Consider the following 24,895-nt stretch of genomic DNA (forward strand, 5'->3'; position numbering starts at 1 on the left):
TGGGACATATGGATCTTGAGATAGACCAATAAGCATGTATAGATTTGATAGAAGATGTAGCTAATGTTGAGCCAAGCTCACCCCAATACATTAATCAATTTCTCAATTTTCTAGTCTTAATTAAGTCCATATTTGATTGTATTACATTTTGTGCTTTTTTTAATGATTTTGTATTACAAAAAAACCCAATCCTTTGCTCTCAAGGGGATGTGAGCTCTCTCGAATGCTCTCTAGAATTTTGGATTCTTTTTTCATAGTACATAGCTATACTACATGTGGCTACGCATGCGGTTATAGCGTTGTGTGTATGGCCTCGTGTGGCTATAGCGTACATAGCCATGCACTGAAATTGCACACCATCTCACTACTCTCTATCTCCTCTTCACACAACTATCCTTTGTGAATATGCTTCCCTTCTCTTGTCGTGTTTAACTATGATAACAGAACATTGATTATAATTTTTTGTTGTAGTTCATTCTTCCCATATGTATTAATAGTTGTACATATCAAAAAGTGCACTAGGATATATACAAAATGGGGGCTATGTTGAGGTGTGCGTAGTAAGAAAAATTTAAACATGGTTTTATTTTGTTGTAGTGCCAGTTCGGAGGGTCAGTTATGCTAGTTAAATTACAAGTTAAAATGAGTCATCTCTCGAGGGGGTCACTATAAGTAAAACCTCTGTATCTCGTGCGTTCAAGGCCTATTTTAAAAATCCCTTATCTATGAATTTTTCATGAATAAAACATACCCTTTTTCTATTCAACATGTGAATATCCCCTTTAAATGGTACCCTTATGTATGTAAAAATTGTGTTAAAAAAGGGATTTTAAAAAACCCTTCTATTGAATCCGCGTGCTATGCTTACATATTTATGAGTGACCCTCCCGAGTGAGTCATCTCCATCTTAGATACATAAGTTCCAAGGAGATACATCCATCCACGATTGATACCACTTGAGTATTGGCAAAAGCAATGTGTATGATTGAGGGGAACTTTCCAAGATATATACTTACTAGTCAACTACATCTTATGGTGAATTATGCATGTGCAGTGTTTTGCATGCTCGATGGTGGTGTTCTTCCCTCAAGCGGTTCATGAAGACCTTGAAGAATTTTGTTAGGCAAAGAGCAAGGCTGGAAGGAACCATGGAGGAGGGGTGCTTAGTGCAAGAAGCATGCATCCATATTTTGGAGTAACTCTCTCAAGTGGATCCCATAATTCCACAGTTATGGATCAAGTGAGAATGATGACAAGATGGTGTTGCATGTACCATAAGGAAAAGGAAGAACAAGGAGAATGGAGAAAATAATGATGAACAAGGTGAATACATCTTGTATTCTCAATAATAAAGTTATGAAGATGTGGGTGGCAAGATATGAAGTGGTAAGAGGGATTAGAAATGAGGAGAGATGAGCATTTATGAGATACTTTCCATTTTCACTTAACCTTGTATCACTTTTGAAAGATTATAGCATCGAATGGCTTGATAAACAAAGATTAAAGAAATGGAAAAGGAATAAAAAGATAGAGAGGTGGTGACACAAGAGGAATGAGAGTACGCAAGAGGATGCAAGCCTCAAGTAAGTGTGCCTCTATATCTCTTAACTAACCTAAATAGAATCACATTATATGGTTATTCATTTATATATATATATATATATAATTCATTTGGTGTTGATGGTAGTATGTTTACAATGCCATGTGGTCTAAGGGAAGGTACTTCTACACTCAACGTTGTCGTGAAGTGTGCGGTACAGCCAGGAAAGTACGAAACTTCTAGCTGTGAGAGTGAATGTCGAATCCAACAAGGAAACTCACGCACAAAATTTCCCAAGGAGTATTGAACATCACTATTTCCAATGACAATTACATGTGTCAACTTGCCTCAATACATCCTTGAATTCATCCTGATGATTGCACAAAATTGCATACCATGTTTATTCCTTTGCTCACTGACTTCTTTCTCGTAATCCTTTGAACCATTCACATGTAGGCATAACAAGGCCTTCAAATTTTCCCAATATACATGTGACCAGTTACATCCTTTACATCCAGTGCCATCAAAACCATTATATCATGATGCTCTTTTTCACCTGAAAACCTGCCTTAATATTCTAACATCTCACAAGCAAAAGATAGCATTTGGCATAGCTTTAACATACTCGTAATTTCCAAAATTCATTTGAGTAGAAAGTAAGGCGAATTACCCTCGACTTCAATGCATTTTTCACAAATCTCCGAGCTCCAAATTCTTTAGCTTTTTCCCAAAGTCCTTCTATTCATTTCCAAATTCTTTTTGATGTATGGGATATACGATTCTCTCAAATCGTATAGAGTGAGAGTAGTTTTAAAGAAAATAATAAAAAAAAACACTTAACTGATGATTTACATGCGTGTATCTCTTCATTTGTTTCACCAATCACAAACTGCTCGCCGTCGACTGTTCGATGAAGGTCATCAAAAAAAACAAAGAGTATCTCCCTTAATAATACTCAAGATTCCCTCCAATTCTAACACCTACAAGACACAAACAGTGTGTGTATTCATGAAATTAAAAACACTGGTAGATTTGGACGCTGTTCCTCTCTCTGCAGAATTTTTCCTCACGCTGAACTCGCCGCCGTCCGCCTCTGGTTTTTTCTCCTTTTTCCCGCGGAGAACTCGGCGCCCCCCACCACCTTTTGCAGCTATTCATGCGGGAATTTCCAATTAAAAAGGCTGCGCTCGCATTTCGCTTCCATGCTATCTAGAAAATTCCCAAATAAAAGAAATGCATTTCCTTTTCCACGTATGCTGCCAGCCTTAGTGCATTGTTTCTAACCTTAGCATTAAGGTTAAAATTCCCAATGCAAGGCATAACCTTAGCATTAAGGTTAAAGTTCTCAATGCAAGGCATTTCATTAAATTTTATTCCCCGGCATCCAACAAATTCTTCGGCACTGTAATGTCCATTGAATCTCTATTACTCTTGATGCCTCCGTAGTGAATAAATCATCATATTGGCCATGTGATTTATAGACTCCCCAATTGTTCATTCAAGTATTTTCCCATATCTTCATAAATACCCTTTGTGCATTGAGATGCCCTCATGTTTGCATTCCATAAGAGGTATTCACTGATTTGACCCAATCGATACCATTTAAAAGCTACCACACATTATGCACATGGGAAGCCATTAACATCATTAACTTATCCCTTTGGCGTGCCACTCATACCATCATATATAACTGGATGTTTCTAACTTACCCATGGTCTCTGAGTAACAGCAGAACCATCACCCTCCACACTCATATACAGAAACTCCTAGATCTGGCTCAGCCTCAGCTTGTCTTATTGAACCTCATTTACAGTATGAACATATGTACATGGCATCATATAAGGACTCGTCATGGCACATAACCTCATGCATCTGGATGTGTATTTAATGGCCTCACATGCACGGTTTCACACCATAGACGTGCCATGGCACGACATCCACCCCCTCTAAACCTGCACATCCTCTGGTATGTGCCAAATCATCATCAAGGTCCACATATAACTGGATGTCGTCTTCTTTTGCCAGTCACAAGATTCTTTATTTCTGTTCCATCAAGCTCACACAGAGTATACGTGGCATTTCCATGCACATGCTTGACAATGTAAGGGCCAAACCATCTTTTTGCAAATTTTCTTTGAACAGTGAATTGGTTGTCAAGGCTACTGTCATACATTAGAACCCAATCACTTTCTTCAATAGGTTTTGGCCGGAGTCTGTGTCTACTATCAAATCTTTCTTTATTTTTCAACCTTGCATCTTTCAAGCGGGCTTTAGCAAGCTCTATATCTCCAGGCCTCCTCTCCAACTGTCTTATTCGCAATGCAAGGAGGTCATCTCTGCTCAATCCTTCGACCCAGGGCAATACATTCCAAGTTAGAACTACTTCTTCAACTGGCATCACTGGCTTCTGACCATACATCAATTCTGCAGGCATGTATCCTGTCACTGAGCTATGAGTTGTACGGTCAGCCCACAAGGCATATGGTAGCAGCTTTGGCCACTCTCGCATTCTTTCTCTGCATGCCTTAGCCAAAGCTTTAATGATTGGAGGATGTCCTCGCTCACTTTTCCCATTGCCCTCAGGATTGTAAGCACATGTTAGGGACAGTTTAATACCAATTCTAGAGAAGAATTCCCTTGCTTCTTCAACATCTAGCTCACCCCTATCAGCTGTTATCTTCCCAACACAACTATACCGGCAGATCACATCTTCCAAGAGAAATTTGCATACTGTTTCCGTACTCTTTGTTCTAAGAGCACGCCCTTCTACCTGATTTGTCAAATCTTCTCTTGCAAGTGCAATGTACCGCATCTGCCAAATTCCCAAAGGCATTGTAACTAGATCCACTACCCATTTGTAGTGCATGGCAGGTGGGTAGGTTGGTTGCAAGCCATCACGATGCCGCACATTTGAGTACATTTGGCATACTATGCATGTTTCCACATATTGGGAAATATCCTTGTACATTCCTCTCCACCAATATTTTTCCTTTATTTTGGTAAAGGTGGCCCACACACTTCTATGCCCAGCCCAGAGACTCTCATGGAATTCTTTCACAAGCTTTCCTTGAGTCTCTTTATCACATATGACTCTCTGTGGCATAGCATTCCTCTGCTTAGGATGCTTCCAGAGATACCCATCCTTTAGGAAATAACCATATGCTTTTCTGCGGATCCTTTTAAATTCTGAGTCAGACCAATTTTCTTGCCTTGTCAGAGTACTCAAATATTGACCAATAAGCAACCAATCTCCTTCATATATTTCCTTAATAAAAGGCTCAAGTGCATTTGATAGGCAAATATGATCCCCTTTCGCATATGCTGTAGTATAGAACTTTGTACCCACATCATCAATGTCACTAATCATCTCTTTCTCATCTTCATACCTGGCTCTTGATAGCATATCTGCAACTAGATTATCTTTTCCCGCAATATGCTCAAACTCAGGATTTAGTGACTTGATATAAGCAATCCACCTAAGCATAGCAATATCTGGAGTGGTACAACTTGCTATCATCCCAAGAAGTGGCAAGCAATCAGTTTCCACAAGTACAGATGCCCCAATAAGATATTCTTTTTCACATTTTAGAGCAGTGACTATCCCCCATAATTCTCTCTTGATCTGTGGATACTTTCGTTGCCGAAAGCTTAATACCTTTGCTCCAAATCTAATTACATACCTATGATCATCCTCATCATCTTGCCCTACTGCCCATCCTATCCCAGTAGGACTAGTATCAACTGTAACAATCACAGGCCTGCCACACTCATAATCTGCCTTTCTCAAAATGGGTGATGATTGGAGCAAATATTTCAGCTTCCGCATAGCTTTAATATGTACTGCACTCCACAAAAATTTTTGATTTTTCCTCAAAAGTTGATAAAGAGGATCTGCTACATGTGCATAATGTGGGATCCAAATAACATAAAAGACGCATGCTCCAAGAAATCTCCTCAGCTCTGTAACATTAATGCATGTTTCCTTCATTCTTTGTATTGCATCTATCTTGGCTGGACAAGGACGGCGTCCACTAGTACTACAAAGATGTCCCACTATTAGCACTTCACCAACCCCAAACACTGATTTCAGCCCAGATAAACTAAGATTCACTTCTTCAAGCCTGGATAGAATCATGTCACAATCCTTTATATGATTTGCCACAAACTTGCGGCACCCTTTTGAATCCAAATCCTCATCTTTGTCTTTCTCATCACAGCCCTTTATTGGCACATCATCCAAAAATGGCATAGTTTTTTGTGGTATGAAGTCTCGTAAGACTTTATTCATTCCATTCATCATATGTGCCACTGAGTTAGTGGCTCCCTGTGGTAAGGTACACATCCTTACTAATCCCAAAGGAGTTCTCATTGTGGTCAAGTCCCTGCTTTGTATATCCAGCTGGAACTGATCATATCCCGAATACAGATCACCCATAGAGTATATAGCTTTCCCTGCAAATGCTTCTGCAAACTCATCCACAATTGGACCTGCTCCCACATTCCTGATTGTGACTTTGTTTACAGGTTGCATGTCTTGAATAAAGCGCAATGTCCCATTTTTCTTTGGTACAGTAAACCATCTGTTGGACTATGGGGCACATGAAGGCTCCAAGATTCCCATCCTGATCTTTTCCTTTAGTAATTCCATCAACTTTGGCAAGAGAGCCTTTGGTACTGGAATTGGCCGCAGGTTCCAGGGCACATGTGGAACAGTAAAGATCACCATTGGTGCTGTTACACTTGGATCAACACAGCCTATCTCATGCGTCTGAAAGGCAAAAGCTTTCCCATGTTTTACAAGCATCTCCTCAAAGCATTCCCTTTCAACTGGCAACAGAAAATCCTTCTCACCAATCTTCAGCTCTTTTAGAGTTTCTTGAGTAAATTTATGCCCAATTTTCTTCGGATCTCTAAGATTTGGCTGCATAGAAGCTTCATCTATCTTCTCCTTGCTTCCCGGTGGCAAGGGCAAGGCAACTGGTTTCACCTTCTTTGCAACCGTTTTGTACTTTGTATCAACATGAGCATCCATCTCACAATTCATGTTTTTACATTCCACCCCCTCAAATTCCTGAATTATATCATACATCTCCAGAGATGACACCTTTATCATTTCATTTCCACCCTGTAAGCATGCTCTTCCCATATCAAAAAGCACATCCATAGTATCTACAAATGACACCTCATCAAGCACCCCTGAAATAAACTCATTCTTTTCTAGAAGACCACACTGCTCAAAACTTTTTTGTTCATTTTGTATATGTTTTTGCATACCACGCTTCAAATCTTTGCTTTTTACAAAAACCAGTGACCCATAGCTGGAGAATCCCTGAAAATTTGCTGAAAAGCTATTTACATTGATTGAGTCCTGCGAGAACTCATTTCCCCTTGTACCATTGGAATCCCGCTTTACAATGGCACCTGGCCAAAATCCCTCATTTCCCTGTAATTCATGAACTCTCTGTTTATCTTTGGGAGTGACTGTGCCCGAAGAGACTCACGATTCCTTTCATGATTAATGCAAACTGTCAAAAACTGAACAGCTTTTTTGCCATCTTTACTCCTTATTCTTGCATATGCTGAACCATCATCCAAAACCTTTGTTTCCATCCTTACAGCTGTAATGTAGGGTTGCCCAAGGATAAGGGGATACGATGACATCTCTTGAACAAAGAAATTCTGATCATCCTTCACATCCCCTATAGTTACCCTTACATTTGGACATGCTGCATAAAGCTCTCCAGATGAGTTATTAGCTGCTTTAATCATCCACCCATGATCCACATCCATTGGCCACTTACATTTGTTGTAGAGATTTTTAGCCATAAGATTTATTTCAGACCCATGATCAATTAGAGCGACATATGGCTCTTCCAAATCACCTATCTTGACAAGGGTTTCAGTGGTTGCTCTTGCCCAATGGCTCCTGGAGTAATGACTCTTTGTAAGAACTTCTTTTTCATCATCCTCTTCCACAAAGCGCACTTGTCGTGCCCCATCAGCAGAGTGATTACATTCCACCACATTTTCTCTCTCTTCCTTTTTCTGTACTTGTACTCCATGAGTCTTGGAAGTGCTTGTCTCCCCTTGTGATGGAATAGATTCAATTATGGACTGCCTTTTTCTTCGTATAATATCAATTATCTCATCATGAAATTCTTTCTTTGCAATCCCCAAGACTTCCCCTAATGTGAATTCCACCCTGCTGTTTAGAATCCTTTCTTCAAGTACCTTTTTGAGATCTGTTGCAACTTCAATATCAGATTGAAGCTTATAGAGTGGACTTTTCCCTTTACCCTTCTCCTTCATTTTTACTGGCACTTCTCCCATTGAAACATCCTGTGGAGGTCTGCTATGCTGTGGAGGCATATGTGATGGCCCAGGATCCTTCTTTTCACTTCCACGTGTAACTCTTTTTGATGGCCCTCCTTCCTCATTTTCCCTTTTACGCTTCTCCTCCACCTGTGCCTCATTATTTTGGCATTTAGCAATATAGGCATGAATAGATAAAGAATCCACAGGCTCCTCCCAGCCAGTCTCAAGACGTATACAATCACCTGCCTCATGCAAAGCTTGCTTTGACACTTTCTTTGACGCAATTAATTCCATTGTTGATGGCCAAAAATCCTCATTCTCATAATCCTCATCATTCTCAAATCCCTGCTTTAGTTGACCAACCTTTAATCCATAGGTTGCTACCTCAACCATAGAAATGGCATGACTAGCAGCCATATCCTCTACCAGCTTTTTCATCCCTCCTTTCCCAAAGTTTGTACTCAATGGAAGACCAGTCTCTGTAAGATGGATTTTCCCATCTTTGAAAAACACAAGTTGATTTTTAAGAGCTTCTTTATAGCTAGCACAATCCTTCTTTGCATGCTCTGGGTCATCACACCATATGCATCTATATGTAAACCCTTCTTTGCTTTGAGGCTTTTGCATAGATACCTGCCCCAATGGTAGACCTTTTTCTTCAATCCTGGACATCTTCAATTTTAAGTCACGCATACCCTTGATAAGCTCATCCATCGGCCCATCTATCTTTGGAATTGTAGCAGCTGGTTTGGATAGATTCTCAGGGGTAACAGCAGTTATTGGGGTTGCAGAGCCCATCACCATTTTATCCCTCCTCCGCTGCCGCTTTGCTAACATAGTGACTGCATCCTCAACATCATTCCAATCACTCTTTAATCCCTGCTCTGTATCCTTATCCTCAAGGAGGATTTCCAATTTCTCCTAGAGATCTTTCCCAGCTGCTTGTAAGAAGAGCTCTGTTTTTTCTCTATCCAAAGTTGCACTCTCTATCCTTGACAGCTGGGCATAGCGCTTCTCAAACTCTCTTAGCAATTCTGTGGCAGAAATTCCCATTTTAGGTTTTGTGACCCATTCCAAGAAAGTTCGTTTGGTCACTCTCTCAGAATCCTCCATGAAATATTCATCCTTTAAAGCAAGCTTGAACTCCTCCCAATTTCTGCCACCATGTACTGTCTGCAATCCTCTTATGCGCTCTCTTATCTCAGGAACACATACCAGCTCGAAACTTCGAACCATATCCTCCTCAGTTACCCTGTTTAGCTCCATCTCCTTTATATAATTGCGCAGGTACTTTGTAATGTCCTTCCCATCAAATTGATCCACCTTTTTCACAATTGATTGTAATGCCTTGGTCGTGGAAATTTGTCCCCTCTCAGCAGCTTGTTGCTATTGCATGTACATGGTAAACATCTGAAACATCTGCATAACTCCGGGGTCAAAATGAACCCCCTGACCCTCAGAATTCTCAGCCATAGCTTCCTTGTATATTTTACCACACTCTCACCCCAGCAGTTTCACGTCGGGTTCACCAAAAGATGTCGTGAAGTGTGCGGTACAGCCAGGAAGGTACGAAACTTCTAGCTGTGAGAGTGAATGTCGAATCCAACAAGGAAACTCACGCACAAAATTTCCCAAGGAGTATTGAACATCACTATTTCCAATGACAATTACATGTGTCAACTTGCCTCAATACATCCTTGAATTCATCCTGATGATTGCACAAAATTGCATACCAAGTGTTTATTCCTTTGCTCACTGACTTCTTTCTCGTAATCCTTTGAACCATTCACATGTAGGCATAACAAGGCCTTCAAATTTTTCCAATATACATGTGACCAGTTACATCCTTTACATCCAGTGCCATCAAAACCATTATATCATGATGCTCTTTTTCACCTGAAAACCTGCCTTAATATTCTAACATCTCACAAGCAAAAGATAGCATTTGGCATAGCTTTAACATACTCGTAATTTCCAAAATTCATTTGAGTAGAAAGTAAGGCGAATTACCCTCGACTTCAATGCATTTTTCACAAATCTCCGAGCTCCAAATTCTTTAGCTTTTTCCCAAAGTCCTTCTATTCATTTCCAAATTCTTTTTGATGTATGGGATATACGATTCTCTCAAATCGTATAGAGTGAGAGTAGTTTTAAAGAAAATAATAAAAAAAACACTTAACTGATGATTTACATGCGTGTATCTCTTCATTTGTTTCACCAATCACAAACTGCTCGCCGTCGACTGTTCGATGAAGGTCATAAAAAAAACAAAGAGTATCTCCCTTAATAATACTCAAGATTCCCTCCAATTCTAGCACCTACAAGACACAAACAGTGTGTGTATTCATGAAATTAAAAACACTGGTAGATTTGGACGCTGTTCCTCTCTCTGCAGAATTTTTCCTCACGCTGAACTCGCCGCCGTCCGCCTCTGGTTTTTTCTCCTTTTTCCCGCGGAGAACTCGGCGCCCCCCACCACCTTTTGCAGCTATTCATGCGGGAATTTCCAATTAAAAAGGCTGCGCTCGCATTTCGCTTCCATGCTATCTAGAAAATTCCCAAATAAAAGAAATGCATTTCCTTTTCCACGTATGCTGCCAGCCTTAGTGCATTGTTTCTAACCTTAGCATTAAGGTTAAAATTCCCAATGCAAGGCATAACCTTAGCATTAAGGTTAAAGTTCTCAATGCAAGGCATTTCATTAAATTTTATTCCCCGGCATCCAACAAATTCTTCGGCACTGTAATGTCCATTGAATCTCTATTACTCTTGATGCCTCCGTAGTGAATAAATCATCATATTGGCCATGTGATTTATAGACTCCCCAATTGTTCATTCAAGTATTTTCCCATATCTTCATAAATACCCTTTGTGCATTGAGATGCCCTCATGTTTGCATTCCATAAGAGGTATTCACTGATTTGACCCAATTGATACCATTTAAAAGCTACCACACATTATGCACATGGGAAGCCATTAACATCATTAACTTATCCCTTTGGCGTGCCACTCATACCATCATATATAACTGGATGTTTCTAACTTACCCATGGTCTCTGAGTAACAGCAGAACCATCACCCTCCACACTCATATACAGAAACTCCTAGATCTGGCTCAGCCTCAGCTTGTCTTATTGAACCTCATTTACAGTATGAACATATGTACATGGCATCATATAAGGACTCGTCATGGCACATAACCTCATGCATTTGGATGTGTATTTGATGGCCTCACATGCACGGTTTCACACCATAGACGTGCCATGGCACGACAACGTATAGATACAAAGAGAAATAATCAAGATTGTGGAGTTATGGTAAGTTTTGAGCAAGAGAATGGAGCATTTCAGTGTAGTATGATTCAAAACATTTTAAAGATTGGATTTAGGACATTCCACATTTGAAATGGTTCAAGGATGTGGTGTCCTGAAGTAATGAAAAAGTATTTAAATGAATTTATGGTGGTGATTAACTCTATAAATTTTTGGCAAACAGAAAAGAGATACATTTGTACTACCTCAACATTGTGAACAAGTAAAATCTAACCATAAATATTTTATTCTAGCTTTTATTGTATAGTTCCTTGTGTATGTTTAATTAACACTTTGTGTATTCTTTCGTACGAGGTTGTGTTTCAACCAGTCCTACATAACAAGAAATGGTGGTATATCATAGAAGTAACTCCTTTTTTAAAGAGTATTTTTCATAAGGTGGATGCACTACAATAGAATGAGGGTCTAATGCAAAAATAGCAACGCTTTTATAACTATAAGGGCACGGAGATCTCGGGCCTATGTCATTGCTAGAAACATTGCTATTTTTGCTACAACAATGGGATCGTTATGCAGCAAGATTTTGTTGCTTTGTAGCAATTCAGTAACCAATTTAAAAAAATCTAGGGCAAACCTAGGGAGTCATCACAGGAGTCCCCAATTTGCCTAGCTTTTTTAAAAAAATACAGATATAGTAAAACTTCTTCAATACATCAAGTTCAAGTCCTACTCATCGTCATATATAATGTAAAACTTTATAAATACAAAAAAAAAAGATAATTGCAATTCATACTTAGAAAATGTCATAAATCTATTACAATATTTGGCAAAATTATAGAAGTGTATGAGTCTAAAAAGGTCATATACAAAATAAAGCACAGAGGTCCGCTGACCTCAACCGCTCCCTCTGCTGAGCCAAACCTTATGACCTACAGGCCATCTGATGGAGTTGAACTTAACTCCAGAGAGACACCTGGTGTACTATCATCGTCGCAAGTAGGGAGCATTCGTGTTGATATCCCTATCCATACAACTCATGTTGCACATGATGCGAGACATTCAATGGTGCTCAATATGCCAACAAGGAAATTCGACTAGTGAGTGTCTAGTCTTAAGGGCATTCTATAATGGTAATTATACTTTTTGTGGACGTTATGGTCATGAGGCTTCATAGTACTGCATGCGTTTGCAAACCCTTGCTAATGCCTCTAGGCCTCAACAGTTGGCTTTACCAGCCCCATCATAGCCACGAGCCATATTGCCTACAATATTATCTCAATGCAGATCAAACAACACATTGCAAGGGGGAATTATAATGCGCAAAATGTGTTTTACCTCCACTAACAGTTTTGGGACGTCAACCACCTCCCCCCAGGATCACACCTCTTAATCAAGTAATCTTCGAGGAGCCTATTGATTACCAACAAGAATATGAGGTAGATGTCAAACCCACCCCCCACCTCTTTTAGGACCCCACAAAGCTTCATCCTAACTATTATGTAGTGGATGGTAGAGGGGGAGTTAAGCCAGTTTACCAACTTGCTACAATGGATAGGGGCCACAACATCAATGTCATAGCTAGAAGAATGACTCTTCAATGCTACCACTGCCAAGATCCCCTTCAAGTTTTGGAATGCGCTCTTAAGTTTCCTCATCTCAACCAAGGAATCTCCTCAAACATGCCATTAGCTACCTGTAACCGTTGTGGCATAGATCATTGGATGATTCACGACCACCCCAACAATATTGTGGTGGCAAGTTCACAAACAGGACCCATCATCACACCCCTTAGAAACATGATTGGGGTAAGTAATCAAACTCAAAGGTAGATCCTTAAAAATCTAGATCACACACCGTTGAATGCTATCACTCGGCTACAGGCCAAAAACCAACATGTTCTCGAGCAAGGATTTGTGGCCTTAGTAGCGGAATCCAAGAAGAAGAAGAAAAATAGGAGAAAAAAGTCTATTAAGAATGGGAAAATAATGGAAATCGAAAAGACAAATCTTGGGATGCCTCAAGATCCAGTCTTCATTAGGGACCTAGATGAGGGCTTGGTGACCTCTGCTGAGTGTCCACAACACAGTGATGGGCCTATATCAATTTCTCTGAGTAGCGCAAGTGTTTTGTTCTCTTTGTAGTTTTGTCTCTGGTGTTGTGATGCACTTGTTTGCTATCTTCTTGTGTTGTGTTCCTCTTCGTTCTGTCTATCTTCTGCATCTGTTGTGAGCATTGCCGACTCCGGACATACTCTCCAGAGAGGGAGCCCATCATCACACCCCTAAACATGATTGGGGTAAGTAATCAAACTCAAAGGTAGATCCTTAAAAATCTAGATCATACACCGTTGAATGCTATCACCTGGCTGCTCTACATACCCAAAACCAACATGTTCTCGAGCAACGATTTGTGGCCTCGATAGAGGAATCCAAGAAGAAGAAGAAAAATAGGAGAAAAAAGTTTGTTAAGAATAGGAAAATAATGGAAATCGAAAAGACAAATCTTGGGACACCTCAAGATCCAGTCTTCATTAGGGACCTAGACGAGGACTTGGTGACCTCTGCTGAGTGTGCACGACACAGTGACGCGCCTATATCAATTTCTCTGAGTAGCGCAAGCGTTCTGTTCTCTTTGTAGTTTTGTCTCTGGTGTTATGCTCCACTTGTTTGCTATCTTTTTGTGTTGTGTTCCTCTCTGTTCTATCTATCTTCTACATCAGTTGTTGTGAGCATTGCCGACTCCGGACATACTCTCGAGAGAGGGAGCCCATCACTTAGTGTGTCGACCCTGCTACACAAGAATAACTCATCCGATGATCTTGGTTATTTCACTTGTATCACGGTATTTCCGATATTCAACACAAGTGATGTTAAAACACATTTCTCTTTTGTAGAGGTTTGCACATTCTTGAAAGATGGGTGTAGCAAAAGTTATTGAAGTATCCATGTTCTTGTGGTTGAGTTCATTCCTCTAGTTTGTAGGTCAAAACAACATGTGTCCTCTTTACAAATACTAAGTTTGGTTTCCTCATCCAAAAAAAATTTCTCATCTTACATAAGGGACACCACAACCTTTGCACTTTGGTGTTGGTCCCTTTTCCTTGAAGCCTCGTATTCCCTAATGATATCCTTTGGATGACTTGTGCAAGATGTGCAAATTGTAGGTTCCTGTGCTAGACAAAAAAGTGTCTTCTTAGTGCCATCAATGCAAATGGGTTGTCACATGCATGGTTCATCTCCATGTCCTCCATAGTGCTCTCAAAGGTTGAAACAAATCTAATAAGATTTGAAAACAAGAAAAAGTGCAAGTTATGTCCTCAAAAACAATAGATGTTGCTAAAAATCTCATTGATTTAGGTGTTTGAAAAGAACTATTTAGAACATTTAAAGCAAATAACATACACACCCACACCCACACCCACACACACACACATTTCAGCAGACAAATTAGACCACACACAAAAAATAGAGTTCAGCTGACATAGAGTTTAAGCACTATTTACAACACACACACATGGACAAAATGACAAAGTTCAGCTAAGAGAGAGTTAAAGTGAGAGAGAGAGAGGGAGAGAGAGAGAGAGAGAGAGAGAGAGAGAGAGAGAGAGAGAGAGCCCATACATTCAATGTGCTTGTGCTTGTGCTTGTGTGTGTGTGTGTGTGTGTGTGTGTGTGTGTGTGTGTGTGTGTGTGTGTGAGAGAGAGAGAGAGAGAGAGAGAGAGAGAGAGAGAGAGAGAGCCCACATAGTTATTTTGGGGGAAAGAACAAGAGAGAGCCACAAAGTCACTTTGGGATATATATATATACATATATATATATATATATATATATATATATAGAGAGAGAGAGAGAGAGAGAGAGAGAGCAAGAACTTATATTCTAGAAATTGGCATATATGCTATGAGTTATGCCACATATACTATGAGTAGAGCCACATGTGAATATGGGCTAACCAAGGGCACTTTTCTCCATTTGGGTTTTCTCCCTTGGATAATAGGTGTGAAAGGACACCATAATTTTTTGATTGTATTATGATATTGTGGAGTCAACTCCCTTGCTCCACACATCTTGTATTCATCTACTTTGAGTAGTAATCACTATCTCTCACTCTCTTGAGAGCTTGCTGCTGTGTACCCTCTTTGTGTGTGTGTGTCTTTGTTTCTCTGAAACCCCAATCCCCAACACACGTATAATGACATGGCATTCCATAAAACCCTAAATTCTAAATCTTAGACCCTAAATCCTAAAACCCAAATCATTACAATATATGTTCAAGTGTATAGCAGGTATAATGGCATGGCATTCCATAAATCCCTAAATTATAAATGTTTGGCCCTAAATCCTAAACCCCAAATCCCCTAAACCCTAAACCTTAAACCATAATTTGTAAACCGTAAATCCCAAACCCTAAACCTAAATTATCAACCCCAAATCCCAAACCCTTAACCCCCCCGAACCCTAAATCCTCAACCTTGAATCATAAATCCTAAATTTTAAACCCTAAATTGCAAATCTCAAATCCTAAATCCTATATCTTAGACCCCAAACCCCCCAAACCATCCGTCTCGCATGACATTGCTCGAGCTGAGTTTGCTGCACCACCTATGGCAGTGGAGGCATTGTTCCAGACGATCTCCTTTATATACAGGATGAGGGAGATGCCCATGGAGAGATAATCCCGCCGAGCTTTTGAGGCATCCAGAAACCTAGCCGAGGCTGGACACACTGGATCTTGGTATGCACAGATGCTACAATGGTTCTCACATCATGGTATAGACATTGAGCGGTTGCCACCTTTTCAGTATGATCAGTCTGCTCCATGGGGTTACCTCTCTCTCAATGAGAGGAATAGAGTGATGAGATAGGACATATGGCAGCACTACATACAGGAGACATGGACAGCACCAGAGAGCCCACTACCACCGAAGATGCTGTACTATAGAGACCACTATAGTATCTTGTGGTAGAGTTTGACTAACCTCTTGAGTTGGCCGTGGTGGTGATAGGTGGGGTGTCGGCAACTCCTTGGGGGTGAGAGTGTTAGTGGGAAATTCTAATGGAAGAGAAAGAAGACGTGAGAAAATACAATCTGTTTGAGATTCGTCAGTAGGAGGAATACTAGGGTATGGATTTAGTAATTTACTTGCTACAGATGAAAACACTAGATAAGTTGGAAGATTAGATAAGCTTGGTGTCTCCTCTTGACCCTCTCTAGAACTAGGGGGTCGGTGGGTGGGTTTGTTGAGCTTCATAAACTCCTGGAGGTCTATGATATCCTCAGGAGATATGTTAGGATATTCAATGTGTATTTTATTAAAATTATAGAGTACTGTAGTCAGAATGGCTTCTAGATGTTTGGGTATATTGTGATAAAGTTTAAGAATGAAAAAAGGATGATAGAGGGTATACTCATAGAGATTTAAATGTTGATGGGTATTATACACTTCTAACCACCCATGACTGATGATCCATTGGTAACTGCGAGCTACAACCTTGTAATTGGCTTGTGTATCAAGAATATCATCTGGTACAAATAGGTCTAGTTTGTTGACATTGTTGTCCAGGATGTCTGAGTTTTGCAACACCCGACACCAACTACGAAGGTTGAGCACAATAGGGTGTAATGGTAGACGAAAACATCTTTTGGATCAATTAGTACTAGGTCCTCGAAAAATCCCCATAATAATGCTAGGGTCAGCATCACGTTATGTATTTTGTTTAATTAGAGTCAAATCTCCTAGGCTTAAATCTTCAGATAGATTTATTTCATATTGAAGTAAAGAGAGTGTTAGTGTAGAAAAAAAGAGAGTAAGAGTTTGAGGAGGGGCCCGAGGAGTCACCGCCAAAACAAACCTATCTCCAAATCTCACTCAAGAAGTAAGTGCAACTTGTTTGGTAGGATCCTGTCTTTCACTTCGTTCCCAGATGTCTAGTTGACACTCCAATTCTTGTATCCTTGAATGTTTGGTGGTTAGGAGTTTTGAAATGGTCGTTTCTCGGACCATCCTTGCTGCATCTAATTCCTCAAACCTTTTGGTGGCAGCTTCTTGTGCTCGTTTGGTTGAGGCTTCCAACTCTTGAGTCTCTGCAATCTTTTGAAGCCTTTTAACTGCCAAAGATTGACTAGCTTGGAGCTACTCGGTAATCTGCAGCATTTCCTGTTTGTGGGTGTCCATCAACTTTTGCATCTCCAAAGAGTTGGTGTTGATGGTCTCATTCAGGGCCCGTACTTTCTCTGCATTGGCTTTGTTTATTTGCTCTCTTTCTGTCTGAAGTTGGAGCACTTTGTGATCAGCATCCTTGAGAGCTACGGATATTGATGTCAAGTTCTTTTGTAATTGCTCTGCCTTGGCCTGGAATGTACTGTGGACCTCCTAAAGCTATTGAGCATGGATGTTGGCTTGTTCCTTATTGTGTGTAACTTCTCTTTGCATCTGTTCTTTCGCTTGCTCCATTTGTGCCTTTAGGTCTGTATTTTCTTTACTTCTTTGTACTAGTGTTTGGCTGAGAATGGGATTATTGCTTTCTAGTGTTTGATACCTTACTTCTTGCTCTTCATTTAGTAGCCTTTAATCTTTTTAAGATCACATCTCGATGGGTTGCTTTTGCTGCTTGTAAGTGCTCCAGGAGCATTCGAACTTGGTTTGTGGTGTCCTGGACCTGTTTCCATAGTGTTGCATGTCTATCTTGAAGCATGTGAGTGGTTAGTGTAGATGGTAGTGCCACACCCACTGCTTTTGTTCCGAAATAGAGGCATTGGTTGTGCAGCCGCTCCTTCTAATTCAGAGTGTGGTAACTCTAATAGACTGTCCAGGCCCTCTATAGCCGCATTGATGAATTTCTCGTAATCCAGATTATGTAAGAAAGACTTTTCTGGAATTATTTCTGTATCATCCAGACGTTGTTTGCTAGGGCTGGTTGCTTCTTCACTTCTCTTGAATACATCGCCTACTTGTATCCCGAACGGCAATGTGCAACCAGAAAGTAATCTACCCAGTGCATCTTCCTGCAAGCGGAACTTTGACGTAGGAAATATACCCATGCGTCAAACTTCATTGCAAGAAAGCCTACGTCAAGGTCGACTCGATGATGCACAACTCGCCCTTGCTGAAGCGATTTACTTTTCTGGGAGTGCTATGATGATGGTGGACAGTGAGCATTGGAAGAGAGCATGGAAGAAAATTGGTGAGTTTGGACCAGGGTTTTCACCGCCTACATACCATGCTATGCGAAATGATCTATTAGAGAAATGTTATGCGCAAGTAAAAGAACGTGTACAAAGAATAATTCTTAGCAATATAGAGCTTTCTGGATGTAGTATAGTAAGTGATGGTGGATGGTCTAATGTGCAAAGAAAACCATTAATTAATATAATGGTTATTTCACCTAGAGGTGAGACTTTCATCCGTGCCGTGGATTCAGCTGGTTCAATCAAAACTGGGGCTTACATTGCTCAAGTCATTAGCTCTGTGATAGAGGAAGTGGGTGCCAAAAATGTAGTCCAAGTCGTCATGGACAATGCAAAAAATTACAAAAATGCATCCAAAATCCTACAGCGACGACAATATCCACATATTTTTCCGGTAGGCTATAATACTCATAGTTTGAATCTTGTATTAAAAGATTGGTATAAATCTGATGATACCAAATGGTTTGCCTCAATTGTCGACACTGCTCGCCAGCTTGTGAGATTCATGCTCAAGAGACAGAGAGTGTTAGATATTTTTCGACCTCGCATGTCAGTTATGTTAAAGCTTCCAGCGGAGACTAGGTTTTGCACTCACTTTTACACTTTTGAGTCTCTTCTTAGAAATAAAGATGCAGTTTGCGAAACATTTACATGCATGGCACTTCATGACTGGGAGAACACTCAACTTGAAAAAGTGAAAGAGAAAATCAAAGTCTTGAAGGCAGCGCTTACGAGAAGAAGTTGGTGGAACAGTGTGATGGATGCATACCATGTAATGATGCCTGTTATGTATGCCGTACGAAGTCTTGATCAAAGAGCGCCTAATCTCGGAAAAGCATGGATGCAATGGTGGACTGTCCAGCGGAGTTTGGAGTGTCCTGAGAAATTAGAGCATTCAGTGGTGGAAAAGCAATGGCGTGTACCATTCTCTAGACAAAGAAAAGTTCTATTGAAGTGCTTTCATGCTAGATGGATTGGAGCGCATTCACCACTCAGCACAGTGCTGCTTACATGTTAGATCCTGAATATTGGAATATGGATTTGATGTCCAATGTTGAGGTGGTGCAAGATTTTTATAAACTGGTAAACACTTTCTATAATAATGATGATGATCGTGTAAAGTGCATAAAGGAGATGACCTCATTTTGATTGAAAGAGGGTTTATTTTCCAACTCCCTTGTTCAACAAATGGCTAAAGAGCAACCTGCATGGAAGTGGTGGATGAATGGTGGTGAGCATTATGCTTTATTGCGCAACCTTGCGATGAAGGTTCTAAGTCAGTGCTCTTCAAACTCAGGCTCAGAAAGAAACTGGAGCATGTACAAATATATTCACAGTACTATTCGCAATCGACTTCTTGCAGATCGAGCAGATAAACTTGTTTACATGTATTGCAATGAAAAGATCTTGTGAGACATTGAAAGCGAAGAGTATGAAGAAGATATGCCCAGATGGATGTACAATTGTGATGATGCAGTAGACGAGAACTTTGATGTTGGACGCACGTTGTGCACCACCCTTGAGATAGAAGACAATTTAGACATTGACTTAGATGAGCTTAATTTAGCAGACGAGAGAGTAAACGGTGAAAGAATTTTGGAGCAAGATACTGACATAGAGGAAGAAGTCATTTCATTAATTTCATAAAAAGTACTTGTACAAATGATCGTATTTGGAGAAATTATCAATACAAAAGTAGGATTTGTCTTTCTTAGCTTTCATCTTGAAATAAATTACGAATTACACTAGGAGTTGCATCTAAAGGTCCTGGTGGTTTATATTCGCTAGCCATGCCGAACACTGTATAAATACCTTGATTTATTGGGACACTGCACAATGCACATGTGAAAGTATTTTGCATTTGCCTCACTAAACATATTAAGTGGTAGTAGTGTCCACAGGGTAGTATATACTGGCCGCTCCACCCATCGAATACTTTGGAACATACAGGACATTGGGGGGTGGAGGAACTAGTAGCCTCAGCAGAAACTCCCACAAGATCAGGATGTATCAAAAAATGAGAGATGTGGTTTCCTTGGCACACAGGAGCAATACGTGAAGAGATGCTCTGTACATCTTGTCTGATCTTTGTGAGCTACTCTTGAATCCCTCTATTGGCTGGGGGAGGAGTTGACGCTTGAGATAATTGCTCAGCTTCTTTCTCCTTCTCTGCTTCTTTCTCCTTCTCTGCTAGCTGTGTCCCTAAGCTTTCTTTGACCTTGTTTAACTCCAATCCAACGCCCTCCACCATGAGAGCAAGTTCTTCCCTTGTGAATGTCACTGTCTCTTCACGTATGTCGTGGGTGTTGACAGTGGCCTCTCTGGAGGCGAAGTCCACTGGAGTTTCTAGGATAAATTGAGCATACAGCATCTTAGCAAAATAGAGTGGAGCGTCGGCGTTATGGAGAGGACGACCGTACACCTCCAAGAAAATACGCTCGGCATTAGTTTTGATATCATTGTGAGTGCAACGTGAAATCTTCCATCTTCCCTTCTTAATCTCGCCATCTAGACATGGCCATATTTTCTTTATCATCTCTGTTGTTACGCATTTGTTTATGTCTTTCCATTGGGCATAAGTAGGATTTGTCCATTTCGACAACCTGCATGCTGTTCTTGTAGCTTCGTGGGCTGTCAGGCCATGTGCAAGGGCCTTCATTTGCTCATATGCCTTCTTGGCTAACTCTTGATGCTCGTTTGCTTGTGCCTCTGCCATATCTGCATGAACATAAATGACTTTAGGATTTTAATGAACTGTAAAGATCAACGTAAGATAAATTGACCATTACTCTCAAAAACTTAAAGTTTAACACCACGAGAGGAGATATGTATTGCAAAGACTCAATGAGAAATATCCACTTGACTCCAAAAATACTTCAAACAATGCGCGCACATCAAATTTTGAAGAGAAAACATAAACTTAAACACCACAAGAGGAGAGAGATATTGCAAAGACTCAATGAGATAATATTTCAAACAATGGACACATCAAATTTTGAAGAGAGAAACAAAATGCCATTCCTGAAACTTAATCTCCTGATACTGTATCATTACAAAATTGGGGTGAATGACACCGATAGCTCTACAAGAGGACGTTGTGCCCTCGTTGGGTTAGTATTTAGTGATCTAAAAAATTCAACTACTTGCAAAATTGATTTTCGCTCATCGCGATTAGGCAGAAACATCCAATTTTTGACTCTATGAATAATAGTATCCATGGTAACTTTGTCATAGGAACTATTATCCATCCACAACTCTTGTACTTTCTGCCAAAAGTCATATAAAGTTTGTAATAAATATCCCAAGGCAAAAACAGCAGATACAGGAGTGTATGCATCTGCCAAAAACGGATCATAAAGCTCCGGGGCTATCCACGGCCGTTTATTTCGCTCTCTGTCTACGTAGGAGACCGCTTGTGCCACCTTCTCAGGGTTCTTGTCTGCTTCAAATACAAAATTGAGAGACACCCGTTTTTTGGGCGCTCTCAGCAGTAATCCCCAATCAATAATACCTATGTGTGGCTTCAACTCTTTTGTAAAATCCAACACTACATTGAATGGATGTAGGTCGGTATGTACAATTCCTGCCAGATGTGCTGCCACTAGGCCTTCCACCACCCAGGGCATGCATAATATGTGGCATGGTTATTACTATTTGTTTTATTTTAGAAAGTTCTAGATGACTTAAAGGAATATTATCAAGCGGGGGTTGTCTCCATCCTCGATCCAAACGGAAAATTGCTCTGGTGAACTCACTGAATCTGAAGGGAACCTTCAGAAGAGTATCACCAAGCGAGCCGCCATTATAGTACGGGAAAATAGTGATCCAAGGAGATTCTTTTGTGAAGGCAATACACCTGACAATCGATGGGTGTAGAACCTGCATGCCCTGCTCTGCCTGGAAGCTCTCGCACTTGGCGCTGCCTTCTCCTTTGTAGTGCTTTCCGCAAAAAGTAATGTGCTCCGGCAAAAATGATATACCTTTAACTGTATACTCTTTTACTGTGCCAAAAACACCAGAGCCTATTGTTCGCCCTTCGAACAGAGCCTCGTGCGGGATGCCAATGAGGTGTGTGCACATAGAATTGTAGATGGTACGATTAATGACACCTGTACCACTTGCATCTGCCTGGCTGGACGTTGCAGCGACGTTCTGGGCAATGCGCACTCTTTTGGGGAGGGACTCGGCATCCAATGCCTTCATGCGCTTACTCTTGGCTCTTTGCTCGCTCCATACAACGTCCCATAACTGTAGACGTTGCATATTAGCTTCAAGCGGGGCAGCATCTCTAAGATCACTGCATGCTACACGCATGCTCCCCAAAATGGTTCGTGTTATATGTTGATGGTTGAAATCTGCTATCTTCTGTCTATCAAGCAACTCAGCGTTGCCTCCCCTTCGAAGCCCCGCTTCGAAGCCGACGCTGTGCATTTTCCCATATCTGGTCTATTAGATCTCGCATGAGTATCTCAGACTCATTGATCTTTTTGACAACATCATCAGCACATTGTGACACTGTGATGACTGCTTCAATGCGAATTGCTCGTAGAACGATTTTACGCTCTTCGAGGGAAAGCATGTTGGTCGTCTTCGTAAATCTAGCAAATATCACTAAACACAAAAAAACAGAATATCAAACATTATTGAAATCAACATCAAGCAAACATGAGAGAACAGCAACAAGTGTATCATTACTTATCAATATTCAAACAAAAACGGAATATCAAATAATTTTAATGAACTCAACATCATCCAATACATCATCAAACGTGAGAGAACAGCAACAAGTGTATCATTACTTATCAATGATCAAACAAAAACAGAATATCAAACAATATTACTGAACTCAACATCATGCAATACATTATCGAACGTGAGACAACCGCAACAAGTGCATTATTACTTATCAAGTGTATACATTATCGAACGAGAGAGAGAGAGAGAGGGGAGAAAGAGAGAGAGGTGTGACAGATAGAGAGAGAGGGAACATTAGATGACATTTTTAATAGTTTTGTGAGTTCCTAAAGAGAGAAAAATAATGTTTTCTAATCCTAAAGTACTCCTCATCTACACACCTATCGTGATAGAGAGAGAGATGTGAAGTGTATTATGAGAGAGAGAGAGAGAGAGAGAGTTGTGAAGTGTATCATGAGAGAGAGAGAGAGAGAGAGAATTGTGAAGTGTGTCATGAGAGAGAGAGAGAGAGAGGAGAGGAAGAAAGAGTTGTGACAGATAGAGAGAAGAAACATTAGATAGAGGGAGAGGAAGAGAGAGAGAGAGGAGAGGAAGAGAGAGTTGTGACAGATAGAGAGAAGAAACATTAGATGACATTTTTAATGTTTTTGTGAGTTCCTAAAGAGGAAAATAATGTACCATTTTAATTTTTAAGTAAATAGAGGGAGAAAAAAGAAATTATTAGGAATTATGTATATTTTAAGAGAAAAAAAAAGAAATCCTTATCTACACATCTATCGTGTTGTGAAGTGTATCATGAGAGAGAGAGACGGGGGTAGGAAGAGAGAGAGATATTCATTTTTTCGAGTTACGAATCACGATATTATAAAATAAAACGTTTAGACAATATGATGTAAACTTTGATCCATGAAATACTCATGCCGCGTTTGCAACCAAGTATCGCATGGATCAAACACAATAAAAACAATACAAGTCAAATCAAACAAATTTACGACATTTTTTCGACCGCGTTAACGATCAAATGCCGCAATATGCAAAAAACAATTTATGCACTAGCGGACGACACCAACTTGCCGCGTTAACGACAAAATGCTGCCCGATTCTATGGGAATACGAATAGGATACGAACATACACTGGCCGCGTTACCGACCATATGCCCGCATTTGACAAAGGGAAGGGAAGGGAAGGTGACATCGCCATAACGATACTATGCTTGCCGCGTTACCAACTAGTGCCGCTATGTCGTGCCATACTTACCATAGGACACAGACTAGCCGCGTTACCGACTAAGTGCCCCAGGGTAAGCACCATTCCGAAGAATGGCCTTACACACACACACCTGTCGTGTGGCGGACCACCCACATCCTGCCGCGCATTGCGACAATGGGCGGCTGCCCGCATGAACACACACCCACACACACATCCCTCGTGTGGCGGACCACCCACATCCTGCCGCGCATTGCGACAGTGGGCGACTGCCCGCACGAACACACACCCACATACACACACACACACACACACACACACACACAAGTTTTATTACCTGTGTATGCTGTCAGCAATGAACTCCCAAAGGGCCCCCCGGGCCCATATATATAGGAAATTGTACCCCGCCGGGCTGGATGACGACCCCGCCGGGTCCCGGCAAAGTTTCCTTTTTCCCGGCGGGACCACCGGGTATAGCAAAAGCCCGGCGGGATTTCATCCGATTACCAGGTCGCTTGCCACCGGCTTTTTTAAGAACATGTTAACACATGTTATTAACAAAAAAAAATTTGTGATCACGTGAATATAAAATCATTGCCACCAGGGGGTCAGAGATAGATATGCAGGATTGTTTGAGGAGCACTCTTCACTACATCAGTTGATGGAGGCCTCAGACC

This window comes from Cibotium barometz, chromosome 20 (assembly GCF_041138505.1).
Source record: "Cibotium barometz isolate CiBa-2024 chromosome 20, ASM4113850v1, whole genome shotgun sequence".
Taxonomy (NCBI): domain Eukaryota; kingdom Viridiplantae; phylum Streptophyta; class Polypodiopsida; order Cyatheales; family Cibotiaceae; genus Cibotium; species Cibotium barometz.